Genomic DNA, 22,483 nt, shown 5'->3' on the forward strand with positions numbered 1-22,483 from the left:
AATCCAAGCCTTAGGCTTGGTACAATCCAAAGTTTTAAATAGTGTGTGTGCACACTATTTAAAGCATTTTTAAATTTAAGTACTTTGTAAGCTTGAATTTCAATAGAGAGGGAAGGAGAGAGGGAGAGAGGGTAGAGAGTGAGAGAGAGAAGAGGATGGGGAGAGAGTAGGAGATGGGAGAGGGTGGGAGAGAGAGAGAGAGAGAGAGAGAGAGAGAGAGAGTAGGGGATGGGAGAGGGCTGGATAGAGAGAGAGAAAGAGTAGGTGATGGGAGAGGGTGGTGTGTATATATATATATATATATATATATATATATATATATATAGAGAGAGAGAGAGGGGGGTGGGATAGAGAGAGAGAGAGGGTGGAATAGAGAGAGAGGGTGATATATATATATATATATATATATATATATATATATATATATAGAGAGAGAGAGAGAGAGAGAGAGAGAATAGGGGATGGGAGAGGGTGGGATAGGGGGAGAGAGAGAGAGAGTAGGGGATGAGAGAGGGTGTGTGTGTGTGTGTGTGTGTGTGTGTGTGTGTGTGTGTGTGTGTGTGTGTGAGAGAGAGAGAGAGAGAGAGAGAGAGAGAGAGAGAGAGAGAGAGAATAGGGGATGAGAGAGGGAGGGGAGAAAGAGAGAGAATAATGGATGGGAGAGGGTGGGATAGAGAGAGAGGATGGGGGAGAGAGAGTAGGGGTTGGAGAGGGTGGGAGAGAGAGAGAGAGAGAGAGAGAGAGAGAGAGAGAGAGAGAGAGAGAGAGTAGGGGATGAGAGAGGATGGGATAGAGAGACAGGGCAAAATGGAGGGAGAGAGACTAGAGGATGGGAGAGGGTGGGATAGGGAGAGAGAGAGAGAGAGTAGGGGATGGGAGAGGGAGGGGGTGAGGGAGGGAGGGAGAGAGAGAGTAAGGGATGGAGGGGGAGAGAGAGAGAGTAGGGGCTGGGAGAGGGTGGGATATAGAGAGAGAGGGTGTGAGAGAGAGGGGGGATAGGAGAGGGTGGGAAATATATAGAGGGAGAGAGAGTGGGGGATGGGAGAGGGTGAGAGAGAGATGGGAGAGGGTGGGATAGGGAGCGAGAGAGAGAGAGAGAGTAGGGGATGGGAGATGGTGGGATAGAGAGAGACAGAGGGAAAATTGGAGAGAGAGAGAGAGAGAGAGAGAGAGAGAGAGGATGAGAGAGGGTATGCGTGAGAGAGATGGATAAATGAGTGTGAGTCGACTAAATGGGTGGAAAAATGAAATATATGGGTTTTGGACCCAATTGACACTTATTGTCCCCCAGAAGCACTAAAAATGGTAGAGATGGATTCATCCATTGACTTTAACCACTTGTTCGATCTAGCACAACTTGGTAATATGTGTGTGTGTGTGTGTGTGTGTGTGTGTGTGTGTGTGTGTGTGTGTGTGTGTGTGTGTGTGTGTGTGTGTGTGTGTGTGTGTAACTTTATAACTTTTACCTAAGTATTTCTAAATTAATAACCACATTTTGTACATTTATCGTTGCAAGCCATGTTTTTACATTTATTGCACCTAAAGATAATGAAGAAGGGATAGATTATTATTTGTGTCATTGTGTCCAGGCCAAAAAAAATTTTATCATTTGGTTATAGATGGTGAAGGTTTAGAGTACCATATAGGTGTAGTGGTTGTAATTGGTACATGGCTTAGACGATATTCTATGAAGAGCCCTAACTTGTGGTTATTCGAGGATTGGCAAACAAATAGGAATATTCCTCATTATTTGAACCTTGTTGTTGCGTCAAATGTCCACTTGATAAAACATGGTGGAAAACCACATAATAAGACTCTTTGGAAGGTTCGCTAATCAGACCACAAGGCAATACTCGAGAGATTAAAATGTAGAGAAAATCCAGTTGGTTCATTAGATTGAATATAATTACAAAAACATGGACCTCTCTCACTTTTTTTGATGTCGAGTGCAAAACTAGGTAGCTTCAAATGGACTTTCCCACACTTTGGTGCAAGGCACCTCCCTTCTTTTTGGTTTTTTAAGTTTGTTAAGGGTTAATTAAGAGATTGTGTGTGTCTAATAACTTCCAAGAGTTCTTTGAATGCAACTAGTCCCAATGTGTTTGTAAAAGAGCCTGAATTGCTAATTGGGTCCTAAGTTGGTCAAAAGTTGCTCAATAGGTAAAATGTTCTTAGGGTTGGGAAACTAAGATATTTTGTTACCTAACAAGTCCTAGGAATCCTAACTATGGTCCTAGAATGGTCCTAGATGGAGCCATTTGATCAAAAGATGTATAGAGTAAAAATTGCTCAAAAGTTGTAAAGTTGCTTGAGCAACTTTTGCAATTTTTGCAAAAAGTTGCAAATGATAGTTTGGGAAGTTGTAACTACCCATTCTCAATAATTTGAGCATGGGGAAGCATATTTTGGAATTTTAGAAGGGATCCAACACGGGGAAGCACTCAAATTCCTCAAAATTGCCTAGTAGGCCTAATTGCCCCTAACTAGGTCTCCAGCGAGAAAGATGTTAAATTTTCTTTCAAACTCTTCAAAGTAATAAAATAGGTTTTTAGATACCCATTTCAGCCTTATTTAACATATCTCAACCTTAGTATAGGTTGTTTTGGACCAAAAAATAGATCCTCCAACCAGACACCCTTTTTAAGCATAAAATAGGGTGGTTTTCCAAAGCAACTACCTGCTTCCCTTGCTTCCAAAGCTCCAGACTATCAAAAGTCTCTTCAAATGGACCCAATCAAAGGAATATTAGGTCAATTTGATGCTCCAACCTCTTTAAGTAAAAAATCCCCAAATTGGTCTCTCACAAACCCTCAAACCTAGGCCTTTCTCATTGTATGACTTCCCAAGACAAATTCAATCAATTGAAGGTTGATTCACCATCTCCAAGGCATTTTTAGACATAATCTACCATAAAATACCCTTTTCCAATGGAAAGATCTCTTGTTTCTCCTTAGGCATGCATTTTATGTACCTATAGCCACCTAAACTCCATTAGAGGCCTCCAACCATGCAAACTCTTGTCCAAACATTGTTAGAAGGATTATTCACATAGTAATATATATTGTGTGTATCTAATAATAGACTAGTCCCAAGGTGTTTGTAAAAGAGCCAAAATTGCTCATTAGGTCCTAAGTTGGTCAAAAGTTGCTCAATGAGCCAAAAGTTTCTTAGTAGGTTAAAATTTGTTAGGGATTGGCAACTAAGGTATTTTGTTACCTAATAGGTTCTAGGAATCTTAACTAGGGTCCTAGAATAGTCCTAGATGGACCCATTTGACCAAAAGATATAAAGAGCAAAAATTGCTCAAAAGTTGCAAAGTTGCTAAAAAAAGTTGCAAATGGAGGTTTGGGAATTTGTAACTACCCATGCTCGAGTATATGAGCATGGGAAACATATTTTGGAAGGTTAGAAGGTTTCCAATCAGATTTCACACTCCTTTCCAACCAAGTTGCATTTTTGAGCGACTTTTACAACTTTTACAATTTTGCACAAAAAGTACAACTTTTGCAATGTTCACTAGATTTCACTTCTAGGACTTGGAAAAGGTTACAAATTATTAAAAACAACTAAAAACATCTAATTCTAGGCTATCTTGACCAAAAACTCAAAAAGAACCAATTTTGCCTAATTAGCAACTTTTGTTCATATCTTGCACAAAGTAGCCTAGATATTCATATCTTGTTCATATCTCTCTCACCATTCGTTGTGGGATCAAACTATTTGCTCTGTTAGCTTCAAGTGGTTGGGTAAACCCTAGTCCCAATCTTTTCCTATCCCACTAACCACTCGAACATTCTTAGGCATGCCAGATGAAATTGACCCCAAGAGTCACTGAATGCCATAGGGCAGTGATCTTTAACGGGGCATATCTCGGAGCTCGTGCAAGGTATGAATACAATTTTGGGTGCTATAGGATCATGTTGCCAACACCTATAATAACCTTTCTCTCTTTTTGGATATTAGATTCTATTTTGATTTTGCAGCCCCATCTCGAGTGATGCTGAAACTTGTAGTGTTGGCCAATACAAAGTCGCCAACTAGTGAATCTCTCTAGCCATTTGTCATGGGATCAAGCTATCTATTATATTAGCTCTTTGTGGCTAGGTAAACCCAATTCCCAAACTCATCCTATCCCATTGATAGCTCAAACATTCTCGAGCACACTGAACGGAATTGACCCTAAGAGTCACTAAATGTCATAGGGTAGTGATCTTTAACAGGGCATATCTTGGAGCTTGTGTGAGGTATGGATGCAATTCCATGTGCTATAGGATCATGTTGCTAGTACCTAAATAACCTCTCTCTCTTTTTGAAGATTGAATTTCATTTTGATTTTGTGGCCCCATCTCGGTTGATGTTGAAACTTGTACTATTGGCCAGTACAAAGTCGCCAACTAGTGAATCTCTCTAACCATTTGTCATGGGATTGAACTATCTATTCTATTAGCTTTGGGTGGCCAGGTAAACCCTAGTCCCAAGCTTGTATCATCCCATTTACTACTCCAATATTCTAAGGTACAATGAGCGGAATTGACCCTAAGAGTCACTAAATGCCATAGGGTATCAATCTTTGACGAGGCATATCTCAAAGCTTGTACGAGGTATGGATGCAATTCTGGGTGCTACAAGATTGTGTTACTGACACCTATAATAACCTTTATCTCTTTTTGGAGATTGGATTTTGTTTTGATTTTGTGGCCCCATCTCGGGTGATGCTGAAACTTGTAGTGCTGGCTAGTACAAAATCGCTAATTGGTGAATCTCTCTAGCCATTCGTTGTGGGATTGAACTATCTATTCTATTAGCTCTGGGTGGTCAGGTAAACCTAGTTCTAAGCTTATCCTATCCCTTTGACTACTCAAATGTTCTTGGGCATGCCAAACAGAATCAATCTTGAGAGTCACTAAATGCCATAGGGTAGTGATCTTGGACAGGTCATATCTCAGAGCTCGTGTGAGGAATGGATGCAATTTTGGGTGCTACAAGATCATGTTTCTAACACTTACAATAACCTCTCTCTCTCTCTCTTTTTGGAGATTAGATTCTATTTTGATTTTGTGGCCCCGTCTCGGGCGATGTTGAAACTTGTACTATTGGCCAATACATAGTTGCCAACTAGTGAATCTCTCTAACCATTTGTTGTGGGATCAAATTGCCTATTTCGTTAGCTCTGAGTGGCTGGGTAAACCCTAGTCCCAAGCTTGTCTCATCCTATTGACCACTTGAACATTCTTGGACACACCAAATGGAATTGAAACTAAGAGTCACTAAATGCCATAAGATAGCAATCTTTGACAGGACATATCTTAGAGCTCGTGTGAGGTATGGATACAATTCTGGGTGTTACAAGATTGTGTTGCTAACACCTAAAATAATCTCTCTTACTTTTTGGAGATTGGATTATAGTTTTATTTTGCAGCCTCATCTTGGGTGATGTTGAAAATTGTATTGTTGGCCAGTACAAAGTTTCCAACTAGTGAATCTCTCCAACTTTTCATCATGGGATTGAAATGTCTGTTCTGTTAGCTCTAGGTGGCCGAGTGAACCCTAGTCCCAAGCTCATCCTATCTAATTGACCATTTGAAAATTATTGGGCTTGCCAAATGGAATTGACCCTAAGAGTCACTAAATGTCATAGGGTAGCAATCTTTGATGGGACATATCTCAGAGCTTGTGCAAGATATAGGTGCAATTCTGGGTGCTATAGGATCATGTTGCCAACATCTACAATAACCTCTCTCTCTTTTTAGAGATTGGATTCTATTTTGATTTTGCAGCCCCATCTCGAGTGATGTTACAACTTGTATTGTTAGTCAGTACAAAGTCACCAACTGGTGAATCTCTCTAATCGTTTGTCATGGGATCGAATTGTCTATTCCATTAGCTCTAGATGACTAAGTAAAACCTATTCCCAAGATTGTCCTATCCTATTGACCACTCGAACATTCTTGGGCACACTGAACATAATTGACCTTGAGAGTCACTAAATGCCATAGGGAAATGATCTTTGATGCGACATATCTCAGAGTTCATGTGAGCTATGGATACAATTCTGGGTGCTACAAGATCATGTTGTTGCACATACAATAACCTCTCTCTCTTTTTAGAGATTGGATTCATTTTGATTTTGCAGCCCCATCTCAAGTGATGTTGAAACTTGTGTTAGCTAGGTCAAAGTCACAAATTGATGAATCTCTCTAACCATTTATTGTGAGATCAAATTTTTTGCTCTGTTAGATTTGAGTGGCTAGCTAAACCCTAGTCCCAAGCTCATCCCATCCTGTTGACTGCTCAAATATTCTCAGGCATGCCAAAAAAAATTGGCTCTAAGAGTCACTAAATATTGTGTGTCGAAACTTGGAAAAATGAAAAAGATATAAGAAGTTAAACACTTAAATGAAAGTTTAATGAAGAAAAAAGCACTTTATAAACATGAACTAACTTATCCAAAGTAAAACTTCAACATTTAATGTAGTTTCCTCTTTCCTCCCATGGAGATTATGTTTGACATTTTTCTAAGTTGTCTGATTGATAATACTTCTGCTTAAGTGTTTCACAAATAGTGTTGTGTTTCCATTTCCTTTTTATATTATTGTAGTTAAGAAGCCTGACATTGTAATTATTTCTCCATGCAAGAAGTCATGGATTCAACATGCATTTTAAGTGCAACATTATTTTATTGAGGACTTGACATGAAAATAGGTGGACCACCACCAAAAGGCCACTTGGAAACATTTTTTCCCTACCACAACTTTCAAAATAAGATTTCTCATTCTATCATTTCCCTTACAAAGATATATTTTGAGGAATATTGGAGGCACAACAATTGTAGAAAGCCATGACTGCCAATTTGAATCCATGGGCATGAGAATTTATTCCTCCCGCAGTAGAATTCATGACTCTCCCTCCACACCCATTCACTTTCCCAATTGCCCCTCCAACAATGAATGCAACCTTGCTGACATCATACAATATTGTTCCAGCTTCATTCCAACTACAGATAAATTATGTTCCACACATCATGAATAATATTCTATAAATCTCTCCACCAAGTTTCCCTCTCATGGGTTGTCTGATTCCTTTTCCTCCTATAAATACTCCCTTTCCTAGTTGAAGAATAGTGGAACCATGTAATTGTATGCCCAATTTTTGATTTGCCCTCCTCATGAGTAGCAAGGTTTGAAGGGTCCTCCTCCACATCATCATTGTATAGACTTTGACCCACTTTGACCACCTAGTGTGCCTCCTAGTTTTTATTAGTTTGCACATACCTAAACAAGGCTTAGTCAAACCAACTTGATCTAAGCACACCAACACACCACCCTGACTTGGCTAGAGTCACAATAAGCCTCAAAGTAACAACCACACAAACAAAGCCAAAACAAGGGTTGTTAGGTGCCTTGCACTAGGATAATGATAGATAAAAGATATCTAAGAAAAATTGCAACAACTCTAGCTATAGGAATCATAAGAAGAGCATATATAATGTGTTTCCATGAATGAAGCTCTTGAAGAGATGGATACGCAAGCAATATTGATATCAAATTCCATAAATAAATAAATAAATCTATTTCAAGTCTTCTTTTATTCTGAAGATAAAGCATATAATATAAACTCTTCAAATGTTTATGTTGACAATAAGATTCAAGCTTAGACATTTACATAATGTAGCCAACTCAAGACTCAAACTTCAATGTTAATTCTATAACAATAATAAGAATTAAAGTTTCATTGTTCTCATCCCAACAAAAACTCCAAATAAGTTACGTGTAATCAAATGTAGTCATAACTTGTACAATTTCAATACAAATTAATATAATAGCCTTATTCACATGTCAAAAGACACTATCAAAGCTTATTATAATGATTCCTACGCTTATTTAGGATGCAATTTACATTAAAATGTAATACATGAAATACTTAAAACGTAAACAAGAAAAATGAGATATATATTATGATAACCAATAATGTCATACATGAACAAACTGATGCATCAAAGTAAATAAGTATAATAATTTCATGCATCAAATATATGTCATACATCAAATATAAAACGTCATATATACATCAAATGTATGTCAAATATGTCCACTAACATAAAATCCAAGATATATGTCCAATGATGCCTATTCATGTGTGTTCATCCCTATATCTTCTCCTTCCACGAGGGGAAGGAAACAAATCCCTTGAGGTCTTCGATCATTGCATAGAGGGAGATGATGGGATGATGAGGTCTTCCTCACATGCTCGCTCGTCATCTTGTTTAGGCTCCTCTCTAACTAGAGCTGATACAAATAAAGTATACATGAATCAATAATTATTATACATTAAAATCAAATATATGTACAAAAAAAATTAATTATTTTCTTACTGCCATCAAATAGTCACTCTGTACATCCACCTCAAAAGCTAGTAGATGATTGGGAGTAAGAAGGCCCTACAACAATTCAATCAATATAATCACTCTATCATACTTATGAATATCATTTGAAATGTCCATACTAACTATTATAAATAACAACTAAAACTATGAAAACTCTTTCATACCTCAGTCAATGGCTCTGAACTAGCCATCGCGATAACAACTTCATAATCAATGGATTGGCAAAGATGAGGAGGAGTCTTAGACGTCAACAATTGCAAATCATATAATACAATTTACATGTTTTTTTTTATAAAATATAATATAATCAAGTGAAATAAATTAACATGAAACAAATGTGCCTCTACGAAGCTCGTATCATGCCTAGGCTCAAAGTCCCTTGTGAATGTTGATGGTCTAGTAGAGAACTAATGCACATAGATTTTAAAAAATTGTCAATCTTTCATATGATTACTTAATAAATATATGTATTAATTGTAATGATTAAATCAATACGTACCTCTCGACTCATTGACGGGACGTAAAATGGGGTCGAGGAATATGTACTGGGGCCATCAACAATCTTACCTTGAATTTTGAACGATGCCAAGACATGCTAATTAATTAGTCATTTACTGTACATACAAAATGTGATCAAAATAGTTTATTATAATTGTAATTTAACTGTGTGTCAATGCCAAATGTGTCACTCAAGAACTCATTGGTGACTAGCCCATCATCCATAGTGTCTCTAACATGACTGCCAAATATGCATAAGGATCCACGTGATGTGCACATGTGACCATAACGCAGAGAAATCTCCTCCTCAACTAATGGACTAGAAAAATGAATGAGGGTATGTGTCAAAGCATTGATAGTCCCTAGAGTACTGGTCTCTACATGTTCCTTTACAACTGAAGGAATAATGACATGCTCACCTTGTTGCTTGACAACAGGTTCCCTAACTACATTAGGCTCACGACGTGCCTCCGACCTCTCAAATGATGACTCCCCACCTCTACCCTGAGAATCTAACATGTCAAAATAATTGGGGATCTCCCCAGGGACAAATTCACAATACAATTTCTTTAAGAAATACATTCTTTGTGATTATTGTGAGGAGGGGCATCAAAGACCATCCACCATCTATCCCAAAAGTTATTTCTAATATCATCATGTATGCACTAGTGGACAAGGAACCTTTTAGTTGTATGTTTAATAATGTCTTGTTCTCCAAGTTTTTTAAACAATGCACATATGCTACCTTTCGCTATGTCCTTTTTTCTTACATATTTATAGGATATTTGTTTGCATAATATCTTCTTTGTTCTTCTCTCTTAATATGCCAAATATCCAACTGACCACTAACGAAAGCTACATGACTTATAATGGACTCAAGAGAGGATGCCAATTGTGCTCTCATAGGATTAGTTTTCCTATAAGCTTTCAACCTACCAATGATTGCTTCTAATTCATTTTTCCCTCTTTCTATTTCATTCATTATATTGTCTTAGGTTGCAAAAGGAGGTCTTTCAATCGATGGAGGTTGTGGAAGTTCTTGTTCTTCATATGGAGGGTTTTCATTTTGATCTTGTGGAGGGTTTTCATTTTGATTTTGTTAATTAGGCTAGGATTTGGTGGTTGATGATTCACATTTCCTGATAAGAAACCAATTGCATTTTAAATAAATAAACAAATTTGAAGCAAAGCTTAAAAAACATACAAAATAATGCAAAAACATAGAAAACAATACAAAAATAAGAGTAGAAAACATACTTGATGATCTCGATCTCGATCTTCAGCAATGAGGAGGCATTTTGAGGAGGAGAGTGAACAAATTCTTCAACTTCTACAAATCGTGTGCACAATATTGAGGGGAAAGAAGGCACCAACAAAAAGAAAGAAGAGAAAATGGAATGGGTCGCAAGTTTGCAGCCCATATATGCAATTTTAAAAAAGCGTGTGCGCACTTTTAGAAACTTTAAAATTTTAGTTGTGTGTCATCTTTTTGGCACCACAACTTGTTGCATTCACCCTAGTGTCAGTATAGGAAGTGAGATCCTTGCATGAATGACTATCGTGCCAGTGTGAGAGATGAGTAACCCTATATGAATGGATAGATGAGAAATGGATAATGTCCAGAAAATTCTAATGATGTCAACGTATGCATATGTGAACCTTAAGGGGTGCACTCTAGAGAAGACAGTTGAGTAACTTAGAGTTAGGAAACTTGATCTAGAGATGTCTTTAAGGTTTGGGTTGAATAAAAGGGTGGAATAATATTTTTAGTCTTATTATTGTTTAATTCTAATCATTATTTTTGTAGGTAATAATTGTCCCAAGCTAACCCTAATAGTGGGGACATTGCAATGGTATTAGAGAAAAATCATGCCATCTTATAGAATTTTGGTTAGTTTACACATATAAGGAATGATGGCCAAACAACTAACTCAAGAATCAAAAACCTTTATGGAAAATACTAATGAAAGAATTTAAACCTCCAATAAAATGTTACTTGAAGCTATACAAAAATTAAGCAACAATAACAATTAAAGTGAAAGACAGGTAACCCATAGAGATATTGTCATTCTAATCATGAGGAAAATGAGTCCTCATCACAAAGTTCAACTCCATGAGATACCTTTCCTTCGTTCATTCCAAGAGGAGAACCTATTATGGAAGAAGAAATAACCATAAACAACATGGAAGAAATCACACAAATGTGTGCAAACTTAGATCCAAACATCTGACAACTTATTTCCTTTATATAATACTACAAAACTAAAATCATCAAAAATAAAAATAAAACTCACATTGATGAAGACCATAATGAGAAAGTAAATAAAGTAAAACTACCATATTTTGATGGATCGGGAGAGGAAACTATTCAATTATGGGTCCAAAAATAGACACATATCTATCTTTCAGTCTTGTGACCGAAGAAGGTGCTATTAAGTTTGTCGTACTTCATTTGAGAGGGTTAGCCTACAAATGGTGGTATTTCAGAAAAACTTCCCTCAGACACAATTTTTTTTACCACATATAGTAAATTCACTAAAAAATGGAAGAGTAGGTTTGATCAAAGAGATCCTGAGTGGTACTTCCGACAACTAAATATCGAGAATCAATAGAAGACTTTGCTAATCAATTTCAAGGCATATTTGTAATGGTTCCAAATTTATCCCAGGGCCAACTCACTCATCTATTTATAGAATGACTCATAAATTTCATTAAAATCCATGTAAAACCCCTTGAACCCCATAATTTATAGGAAGCCATCAGGAAAGCAAAGAAAGACAAGTTTAATACGTATCAGGAAAAACCCAAGAACTTCATGTACAAAACATCTCATGAAAGGCCAATAAGGGATCACCAAGAAAGATCATGCCATGCATGCAAAAGGACCTTAGACTAAGGAGCATCTATGTCAAAAAAGAGAATAGTTAGTCGAGAAGAAATTGTGCTTTAGATGTAAAAAACTTTCGAGAAATGGATGTTGATGCAAGAGAGGACATATAAATAGGATAGTGGAAACATGTTAGGAGACTCTTAACAAAAAGGCAAGAGCCAATGAACAAGAAAATGGAGTATTAGTTGTCATTACTCAAGAGAATGGAAATAGTCTCTTTCAATTAAAGGGGTCTTGGAATCACTCTGAAGATTAGTATTGCTTGAGGACAAGCAATTTTTTGGGAAGGATGGGCTGTTGTAAGCCCAAATTAACATCTGAATGATATAAAATATATTTTGAATGCATATGTAAATAATTATAGGTGATAGAACAACCATTAGATAAACTATAATAATACCTTATCAATTATCAAGCAAATCCAATTTGTCATAATATTAATTATCCAACTAATACCATAAAGATAATTTGAATAAGACATTTAAGGGGGGAAAATGAATAATAAAAATAAAAGGGACCCCTCATATTATAAATCCCATGAAGGGACACAACCACTGGGACCCACTCATATAAATCAGTGAAGGACGTGAGTTGGTAGCAAAAAAGGTTATATATTTTGACCTACCTCTATCCTTGTTGAAGAGCATTCTGCACTAAGGGTCCATTTGGTTGTAGGAATTGTCGAATGCGACATTTAGTAATGCTAGAATAAGCTCACTTCTAGAATTCACGCATTCTTAAAAATAATTTATGGAATATCATTTGGACTTGTTTGGTTAAACTGGAAGAGGAGTCAAAAGATGCATATTATATGTTTGGTTGCAAGAATTGAAATTGGAATTGGAATAAGTTTTTTTAAAATTTTAATAATTTGAGTATCAAATGACATTAACAAGTCTTTTTGGAGTTGGGTTTGCTCAATACATTTGAGAAAAATCAGTTCGAACTCCCCAACTATGCCTCTGTCATTGCTTGTCTCACCACACTTCACCAAAAAAAAAACTTCCCAACGATAATTTGGCTTATGCAACTAGGGTCAAACCCGATGAGATATAAAATTTGGTTTTAAAAAAAACGGAATAGGAATAGGCTATTCCTATACCACATTTTAAGTAGGAATTTTGCTATGCTCATTTTGGGCTAAAATTAGAATTAATAAATTCTAATTCTACTTTTCATGTTTACAACCAAATGCTGAATTTCTGAATTCTAGTAGTCAGATTTTCCTATTCCCATTGAATTTTGACTACCAAATGGGCCCTAAGAACAATAAACAATAACTTGTTTGATTGATTGAACATAAAGGAGTGCATGAGATTCAAGGAAGAAAGAGATAAAATACCACCATTGGAATAAAGAAGAGAGGTTAGGCACGTGATTGGGTCACCACCCAGTGCCTTGACACCTAACCAAATAAGCCACACAAGTGAGTGATAAGAAGAGACATGCTTACCAATTAAGGAGGACTGTAACAAAATGAATGAGCAAAGTACTCACACGTGGCAAATGTAAGACTCAAGGTGGCTCGAGGATTTTTGCATTGACCCCATAAGGAAGTATATGTTGATCATAATATTATATGTATATTGTTTAGCTTCTTTACATCATTCAAATGTATTACAATACATATACATTAGGTACTTAAATAACATGAAAATACATATATTATTATTAAAGATTTAATAAGTCGGTATTATTAATGTCAAGGATTATTGGTGTGTTGCAATATAGTAATGTAACTTCTAATAGAACTTATTAATTAACTAAATTCTTTAATGGTAGTTTAAGAACTATGTTCGTCTCTATATGAATGGCTACACACTAGTGCAAATTTGTAAGTAATCTCTATATGAATAGCTAGAAGGAATCTCATAGTGCTAATGCGAGAGGTTAGTACAATTCTTGTATGAATGACTATCGTGCTAGAGTGAGTGATTAGTACAACACCCATATGAATGGTTAGATGAGGAATAAATGGAACCTCATAGTGCCAATGCAGGAAGTGAGACCCTTGTATGAATGGCTACCGTGCCAATGCAAGATATGAGTGACCCTATATGAATGGCTAGATGAGAAATGGATAATGTCTAGAATATTTTGATGATGTCAACACATGCATCTATTCTCCTTAAGGGGTGCACTCTAGATAAGATGGATGAAAAACTCAGGGTTAGGAAACCCAATCTAGAGATGTCTTTAAGGTTTGAGTTAAAATAAAAGGGTGGAATAATATATTTGGTCTTGTTATTGTTTAATTCTAATGATTATTTTTGCAGGTAATAATTGTCCCAAGCTAACCCTAATAGTGGGGACATTACATTATTCATATATAAATATTAATTCATTCAAATTTTTTTTTCTGTATCAAGATGAATTATATGTGATTGTGTTGTACTTTTTAATATTAAATCTAAGAAAATATTAACATTTTCCTCTTCTTATATCAGGATACCAAGACCTTTCATAAAAGTCGATTTTGCAAGGTTTGTCTAATTGAATTGTTAGTTTGCGGTGTTCTTTTGATGAGTAATTTTTTGAGATTTTTAAGTTGCAAGTCTCATAATTACATTGGCACATCACCCTAGATTTAGATTTCCATTTCACAAGTACATCCTTCTATCCCTTTTCTTGTTCAAGTTTAGTATATGTGAGTATAAAAAGGAACTGATCTTTTAATCCCAAAGATTGACTCTTGCCATAGGATACCCATTGCTTGAGAGTGTTTCCATGTTCCAACATGATAGCTAGATTCCACATCTCGCTATAGGCACAATCTTGGTTGACAACAATATATTTATTGAGAGTTTGAATCACTAGGTTTGAATTTTTATTTATTTAATTAAATAAACAAATTTAGAGGTTTTCCAGTTTATGATTTAGGGCTTTAAATTTTTGAAGGAAGTACTAGATAAAGGTTTTAGGCAAAATAAACAAGATAAATGAAAAAAGACTAGAGAAAAGTGAGAGAGAAGTAGCTGGGGCACACTTGCCTTTGAACTTAAAACCCTAAAGTTTGAAACCTCTATGTGAGAAAATCCATTGTCTCCTTGCATGAAGAACCACTGGTCTTTGCTCAGAACCCTAGTAGCATCAAAACCTTTGTCCTCCTAAAAACTCATAGTTCATTTTGAAACCTCTATATATTCGCTTCAACAAATTGTTGATAATAGGACCCCTTAGTCGTGAACCCTATCTTCAACATTATTGATTAAAAATTAAAAGTAGTATAACAGACTTGGAATTTGATGATTGTAATAGTTATTTTCGCACTTTTGAATCATATATAACAACCTTTAGACCGTATATACTAAACACTTTTATAAAATCGTAAATATTTAATTAGAAATTATTAATAAATATAAATATAATTTATTTTTTTATTGGTAAGAGGCCAAAGGCAAGATTAATTATTATGTATTGTTATTAATTATTATTTTATTAAGCACGAGTAGATTTTAACCCAAGACCTCTTTGATAAGAGGCTCACAATTTACCGTTGTGTTATAATCTCTTGCCTAAATATAAATAAATAAATTTATAATTATTAATTTTACTTTATAATATAAATATATACTATTTCAAAATTATTTATGATTAATGGAAACTTGCTATTAGTAATAATTATTCCATGATCAATCAATATATTTGTTTCTATTTTATTTATTATATATTCATATTAACGTATAATTTTTAAATAGAATATACAAATTTTTAAAAATTATTTAGTAAATTTGAAAATTTTGAATATAGTGCATTTTAAATGACCAAACCTTCGTACAAAAATCATATGACCGCCAAAATTCCTAATCTGAGATACTGTTTATTAGTTTTACAAACATGCAGGCTATGTGAAGCTCAGCCGCCATGCATTCAACTCTATCAACAAAATTCTCTTGTGATTTATTAACTCCGCTAAAACATTTGCAGGATCTACAAACGGCGATGAACCAATTTTTTTTTTGACGTTTAATTCCAGAATTAAGAGAGGTAAAACAGAAGCTTATTAAGAGAAGAGTGACGACTTCTCTCCGGCAGCAACAGAGAGCGGGGATTCTTTGTGTATATATATTTGCTCAGGAGATACTATGTGGTTGTCTGTGACTTATGTGTTTGGCTTTAATGAGGTATTGATAAACGCTTGAAAAGTGTCTGGGAAAAGTCTTCAGGCTCCGAAATACATTTGCAGGAATTCTAAAGGTTTATGAGTTACAAATTTCCCGGCTGTTTGACAGAAAAAAGTACGTACTACAATAGAGTTTTGAATTAATTCTTTTGTCTTTTGGCTTTCGAACTTGAATACTGTTTAGATTTTTGGTGGGATTCGAAATAGAAGTCATAAAATATAACAGTTCTGTTCGACCTAGGGTTCCAGTCTGTATTGTCCTTCTCTGCTCATTGGGGCAATGTTCTTCTCCTGCTAGGTGTTTTAAAATTTCCGCAATAAGCGAAAAACAAAACAAACGACACGCTGCTTTTCCCCTCTATACCTAATTCCCAAGCATCTAGAAGCTCAGTACGATCAGGTGACATCTTAACATATAGCTGAAGAACTTCCGCACCACACTGCCCCTGCAGCATATCTCTGAAACCCTAAGCACAATGTAAACAGGTTGTGAATTCTCTGGATGTTAAGGCTGCTTAGATTTCTTCCAATATTTCATCTAGTTCCCTCGATATCTCCATCTTTAAAGCTTCCTCGCAGGGTTTGGTTTCTTCACATCCCCAGAAAACAGAGCACGATCAAATGTGGCATTTAGTCATTGAACTTCCGTGCTGCTGAATTCATGTAATCTGTTTATTTGCAACTATCAATGTGAATGGTAGTTTAAATTTTAGAAAAAATATTCAAGATCTCCAATCCCTCAAAGAAATCATTAGCAAAATAAGATACAGAGCTATTCCATTCCTACATTGCCGAAGTCGTGTATCTTATTGGTATCAATAAATTTTACTGCTGATCAAAATATACCTTCTTCCTCTACTTCTGTTTCGATATCCGAGTGTGGTTCGCCATTCCATTCGTGCTTGTCTTCTTTGTAAGCCACTTCTTCTTCAGGGACTTCCATTTCAACATCCAAGTTGTTAAATTCTTTCTTCTCGTCACACATTGTTGAAGAATTAGGTAACCGCTTGGTTAAGGAAAAAAGGTTTAGAATGTTTTAGCCAGGAATAGTCCGTGGAAGAAAACAAATCCAGTAGTTGTTGAAAGAATTTGCTTCCGAGATTAACTTTAAAAAGTTTCAAGGATCTATTAGCTGTGGAAAGAATTGGCCATTCAAAAAAAAGTTAGTTGTGGAAAGATGCGGCCTTCCAGAAATACTTCAGTTGTGAATTAATTGGTCTCTCAATAATCTGTCAGCGTTGAAAAGAACTGGTCTTTTGAAATTAACTGACCATTAGGCTGTAGTAGTTATTCTTTATATTCAATTTTTTTCAAGAATCACATTGTTGTGGAAAAAGTTGGCCCTTCGGAAATGTCAGTTGCCGAAAGGAATTTCCTTTTCAGATTAATCTGACCTTCATGTCATGCGGAAATAGTTGGTCTTTCGAGATTGATTTACTTTTTCTGATGATGCCTCCAAGTTAACTGTATAGAATTTAAAGGGTGTCATGGATTAATAAGTTGGATTCTTTTTAACAATGTTTTCATTGTGCACTCTGAGTGAAATTAGAGAACATTTCTAACAATTGTACAATAGATTGCCCTTTTATGTTTTAAGCTAACCGATTTTTATTTTTTGAGGTTCTTTGCTTCCATTGTAAAATGCACAGAACTCAAGAATTTAATGATATTCTGTAATGTTTGATACTTCAACTAGGGTTCAAATCTGCATTGTCTTGAAACAAGTGAAAAACTGCGAGTCATGGATCAAGGTGGTATTTTGAGTTTAATATGACTTAGTGTTGTGCTTAAGTTTTTTCGTGCAGAACTACTGGCTTGATGAGCTTAATTTGCCCTTATGGCTGCAATTTATATGTTGTAGCTCAAGATTTTTTCGTTTTTTTGTTAATGTTGTATACTGTAGATGAACGGGATATGTGATAAATGTAATGTAATGTCTTTTAGCTAGGGTTTTAGTCTAAGCTGCTGGTTTGGGTTTGGGTACGAGAATCTGGTCGTGTGTTCGAGTAATTTTTTATTTTTCATTATGATTCGTAGGGGTTCATATATATATATATGTATGTATGTACAAAAAAAAAGAGAAATATACGAAAATTTAAAACTAAATCATTTCTTAGTATAATGCTTGATCATTAATCAATGCCAAATGCCAAAGATAAACATTAAATCATGATTCTATCATTCTATCGAAAATAATTGCATTGAATTACTGAAATAAAATATAGTTCATGAAAGTTTGTAAGTTAAAACATGATTCAAAGTTTAATGTTCATCACTAATGATGTAATTAAAGTTTTGATTAATCATCAAATAAATTATCAAAGAATTCATCGGGATTTTCATTTTCCCCAGCTGCTAGTATACCCTCATTATCACCCAAATTGGTTCCTCTAACACTAGATCCACCAAGTGCCATGTCCTCATCATCATCCACATCAACCAAAGTGGTTCTAGCAAGATCTTGAATGGTCATATCCAAGTTAGTGACGGGTGCTACATCCCACAACTTCTTTGCTCCCTTTTTCTATTTTTGACTCTTGCATGCCAAGAGATGTAAATTGGTGTGGATAAACACCGAGTCTTTAACTTTTGTGGCAGCCAACCGGTTATTTTATCTGGCTAGGGTTTGGGATGCAAAGAATCTGCAACTTGGGACTGGAAATCGTGAATCAGTTTGCAAAACGTGGCATCTTTTTCGTGCTTTTTTCTGTGCCTTCAAGTCTCTGCCAGCCGCGATTCAGTGCCCTATTTTTTGCATCTTTTTAGGGGATTGTTTTGACTATAGATCACGACACAAATCATGTTGTTTTTCCTCCAAATAGTGCATGTCTGAAGCAGCTCGTGTCTGTATCTTTTCATGTTTGTTTGACAGTAAAATCACGACTCCTTTTGTCTGCAAAATCGTATTTTTGACTCTTGCATGCCAAGAGATGTAAATTGGTGTGGATAAACACCAAGTCCTTAACTTTTTTGACAGCCAACTGGTTATTTTATCAGGCTAGGGTTTGGGATGCAAAGAATCTGCAACTTGGGACTGGAAATCGTGACATCAGTTTGCAAAACGTGGCATCTTTTTCGTGCTTTTTTTATGCCTTCGAGTCTTTGCCAGCCATGATTCAGTGCACTATTTTTCACGTCTTTTTAGGGGATCGTTTTGACTATAGATCATGACACAAATCATGCTGTTTTTCCTCCAAATAGTGCGCGTCTGAAGCAGCTCGTGTTTATATCTTTTCAGGCTCGTTTGACAGTAAAATCACGACTCCTTTTGTCTGCAAAATCGTGATTTTAGGGTCAAGGATTAGTTCGTTTTGCCTCCATTCTTCATTGTCTGTGCTGTTCCTGCAAAAAAAAGGCATTTTTCTGCGTGCAAAACACCTCTTTTCTGCAATTTCGACCATTAATGGCTGCCAGCTTGGGTTTTCTTCGAAACCTTATTTTTGGGGTCGGAATTTTTTTTTGAGTGTAAATTCTTGGTGGGTTTTTTGAGAGCTCAATTGGGTTGTCGCCCATTTTTTTGGGTGCCTCGTTTATTGTGCCTCGATTTTCAAGCCAGCAGATCTAGAAACTTGCAACAGATTCCTTCGGGGTTTTTTGAGCTCTCTTCTGGGTCACTCTCTGATTCTTCTGGGTCTTTTGGAATTTGCCTTGAAATCTGCGCCTGTTGAATTTCATTTTTGAAGTTTGTACCTAAATTCTTTGAAATGGCATCTTTGACTAATCTAATGTTGGAGGGTAGTCTACAATTCAATGGCCGCAATTATAACCACTGGAAGTAGCGCATGTTAACCATCTTCGACTATCGTCATTTGGATGAGCTTGTTTTAGGCACAAAGACTCATCCGACCTTCGACCAAGCAAAACATGACAAGTTTGATGATCGCAATCGAGAGGCTGTTATGTTTCTTAAGCTCTCTGTTATTGATGATCAGCTACTGTAGATTCCTTTCGGTAAGTCAGTTGCAAAAATTTGGAAATATTTGAAGGAGCTGCATGAAACATCTGACAAGAGTCGGGCATTCTTTTCGAAGAATCAGCTATTCTCCATTATGATGGATGAACATATGCCCTTGCAAGAGCATTTGACAAAGATTAAGGACATCCGCGATCAACTTGAAGCTATTGGTCGGAAAATGGAGGAAGAGGATATGGTAGTCATCACTCTGAAAGTCTACCATCGTCCTATGAGTACTTCATAGAAACACTCAACATTACGTCAACTAATGTTGATCTGAAGTTTTGAGAATTATGCACCAAACTTTTGCAGCAGGATTGTTGGAAACAACAGTTTCGTAGCAGTGCTTCTACAGCTTCCTCAGAGCGGGCATTTGCTACAAAATCCTTTCTACAGAACATTGGCAACCATCAGTCTTCTCAGCCTTTCCAGCATCAACCTTCTGTTCAATCCCTGGATGGCTCACTGAAGCAAAATGTATAGTGTAATTATTGTCACAAGTTTGGCCATATGAAGTTCGAGTGCCGGAAACGTTTGGTTGCCCAAGCAAGGCAAAATGCTTCCCAACCAACAACACTAGTTGTTGAGCTTCCTAATCAAGGCGAAGCTGCATTTTTCGCCTTCTGAGTCTGTTTTTGTTTGTTCTGGGTTTGTTGATTTTCTCCTTAAAAATCATTTCATGTTGCTTGTAATACACAAGGTTGTGTGAGATTCTAGGTTTTACCGTTTTTTCCACAAAAACGAAGTTTTGTAATGGCAATCTATTTTGAGTCATAACACTCTTCTGGCACAGCTTCTTGGTGTCAACATTCTATAGATCCAAGGAGGGTCTCAGTTATCCCAGAATGTTCTGACATTTGTACGTTGACTATTAAGGTAGGGTATTAAGATATTATCTCCTTAGTTGAATACTTTCTATAATGGTCAACTGCTTGTCTGAAGTCCATCTTTCAGTCTAGATAGGAATGTTTCCTATCCTGTCTTCAGTTTTGTTTCTAATTTTGTCTTCAGTCTACGTTGTTTCTCTTAGAAACAACGTTCTTGTCCTTCTTTATAAGGAACATAGTTGTTCCTCTGTTAGTCAATCAATCATCTGGAAATCCGTTAATCTGCCAATTCTTGAATCTTGTAACAATGTTTACCGAGTGGATAAAGGGGTAAGTACTCCAATTCCATTCAATGGCAGAAGAGCTAGCATCTTGGAGAGAAAACAAACCCCCCCAACCCCCCCCCCCCACCCCAAAAAAAAAAAAGTAAAAAAAAATTTCAAGAATGTTAAATTCTACAATGCAACTGACCAAAAAAGAAGAAAAAAAATTTAAAACTGAAAACACTCACTCGCAAGAGGATCTTAATGGAAAGAGATTGGAGGTACGCAAAATCCTGACCATAAAGGTACCACTATATAATCGTGTCCATTCTGCTTTGCTCATTTATTTCTGGAGGGAGAAGATCTTTTCCGGAGATGAATAATCCAAATTCTCTCCTAATAGCTGCCCCCACCTTTGGATCACTAAAGATCCTACTAAGTGCCTTCTTGTACCCACCAATAACCTCAGCATCTCTATATGGTGGTACTCTACCAGAAATAGCCAGTACCTTTGCCATATAGCATCTGGGAGAGAGAACATAGGTGAGGAGGTCTGGTCATTTTGTTCCAGCAATGGAGAACAATTGCTTCCACTTTTTTATAAAATGTATCCTCAGGATCATTCTCTCTTCTTTGTATCACAATGATAGAGGAATGTATTTTAAATAAAATTTATAAACCACTTTTATCCTCTCCAACATGGTGTCCATGGCATCATAGACATCCCAAAGGCATGGTTCATTAGTATCAACAAAGCGAATTCCAATACATACTCCACACAACCCCACCAATCATCATCTAGTATCACTGCTTTCACTTTTTGGACCTTTATTGTATTGGATTGCTTCCAAATGCCCCATTGGTTGCTAATGACCATTTGTGACAATGCCTCTTTTACCTTCACAAGTCATCTCAAGATGACTGTGTGAGAGGCAAAACGAGTTTCAAGCACTTAGAACATGTTAATAGTAGGTTAGTAACACATTTAAAATACATAAACAACACAAACATTATTTTATTCATTTGTGCAAAACATGACATAAAATGATAATTGAAACTAAATAAATTAAATTATAAAATTTACCTTCAATAGTTCCAATTTGGAGAAAGTTCTAAATAATGCTTGTGACATATGGTGATTTGTCACAAACATTTGCATCTCCTCATCCTCCTCATAAATTTGTTTCACCTAGTCTACTTGGATGCCAATTGTTTGCATCACCAAATTAAGAGAGTGTACAATGCATGTTGTCTAAAAGATGTGATCATATCTAGCCTCTACCAAAGCACTTGCTGCTCTGCAAACTTTGGATTATTTGTCGTTACTTGGACAACATTATCACTACCCACCACCTCTATGGAATCAATGAGAATTGGGGAAATAAACTCTGCATCTTTTACTTCCCCTTCATAGTCAATCGCCTTAAAAAACATTGCCCCCCTTGGGGGACACAAAAATGATATTTGATCAAGGGATGGTTTTTGCAATATTTCCATCCACTAGAGATAATAGATACACTAGTTTGGACCTAAGAATTTCTAAT

The 22,483-nt window shown here is 36.2% G+C and overlaps 1 protein-coding gene across 4 annotated transcripts in view; it reads left to right on the forward strand.

The window, feature by feature from the left end:
- Positions 1–15,586: 15,586 nt before the first annotated feature.
- The window catches only part of LOC149572405 (uncharacterized), a 130,179-nt gene continuing 123,282 nt past the window's right edge, over positions 15,587–22,483 (forward strand). For all 4 annotated transcript variants that reach the window (XR_016359916.1, XR_016359917.1, XM_089813582.1 and 1 more), the window contains exon 1: positions 15,587–16,009. The gene's annotated coding sequence lies outside the window, so the exon portion shown is untranslated. The remainder of the gene's footprint in view (positions 16,010–22,483) is intronic.

Source organism: Cupressus sempervirens, chromosome 2 (genome assembly GCF_028749045.1).
Source record: "Cupressus sempervirens isolate cs-2001-9-10 chromosome 2, ASM2874904v1, whole genome shotgun sequence".
In the NCBI taxonomy this organism is placed as follows: Eukaryota; Viridiplantae; Streptophyta; class Pinopsida; order Cupressales; family Cupressaceae; genus Cupressus; species Cupressus sempervirens.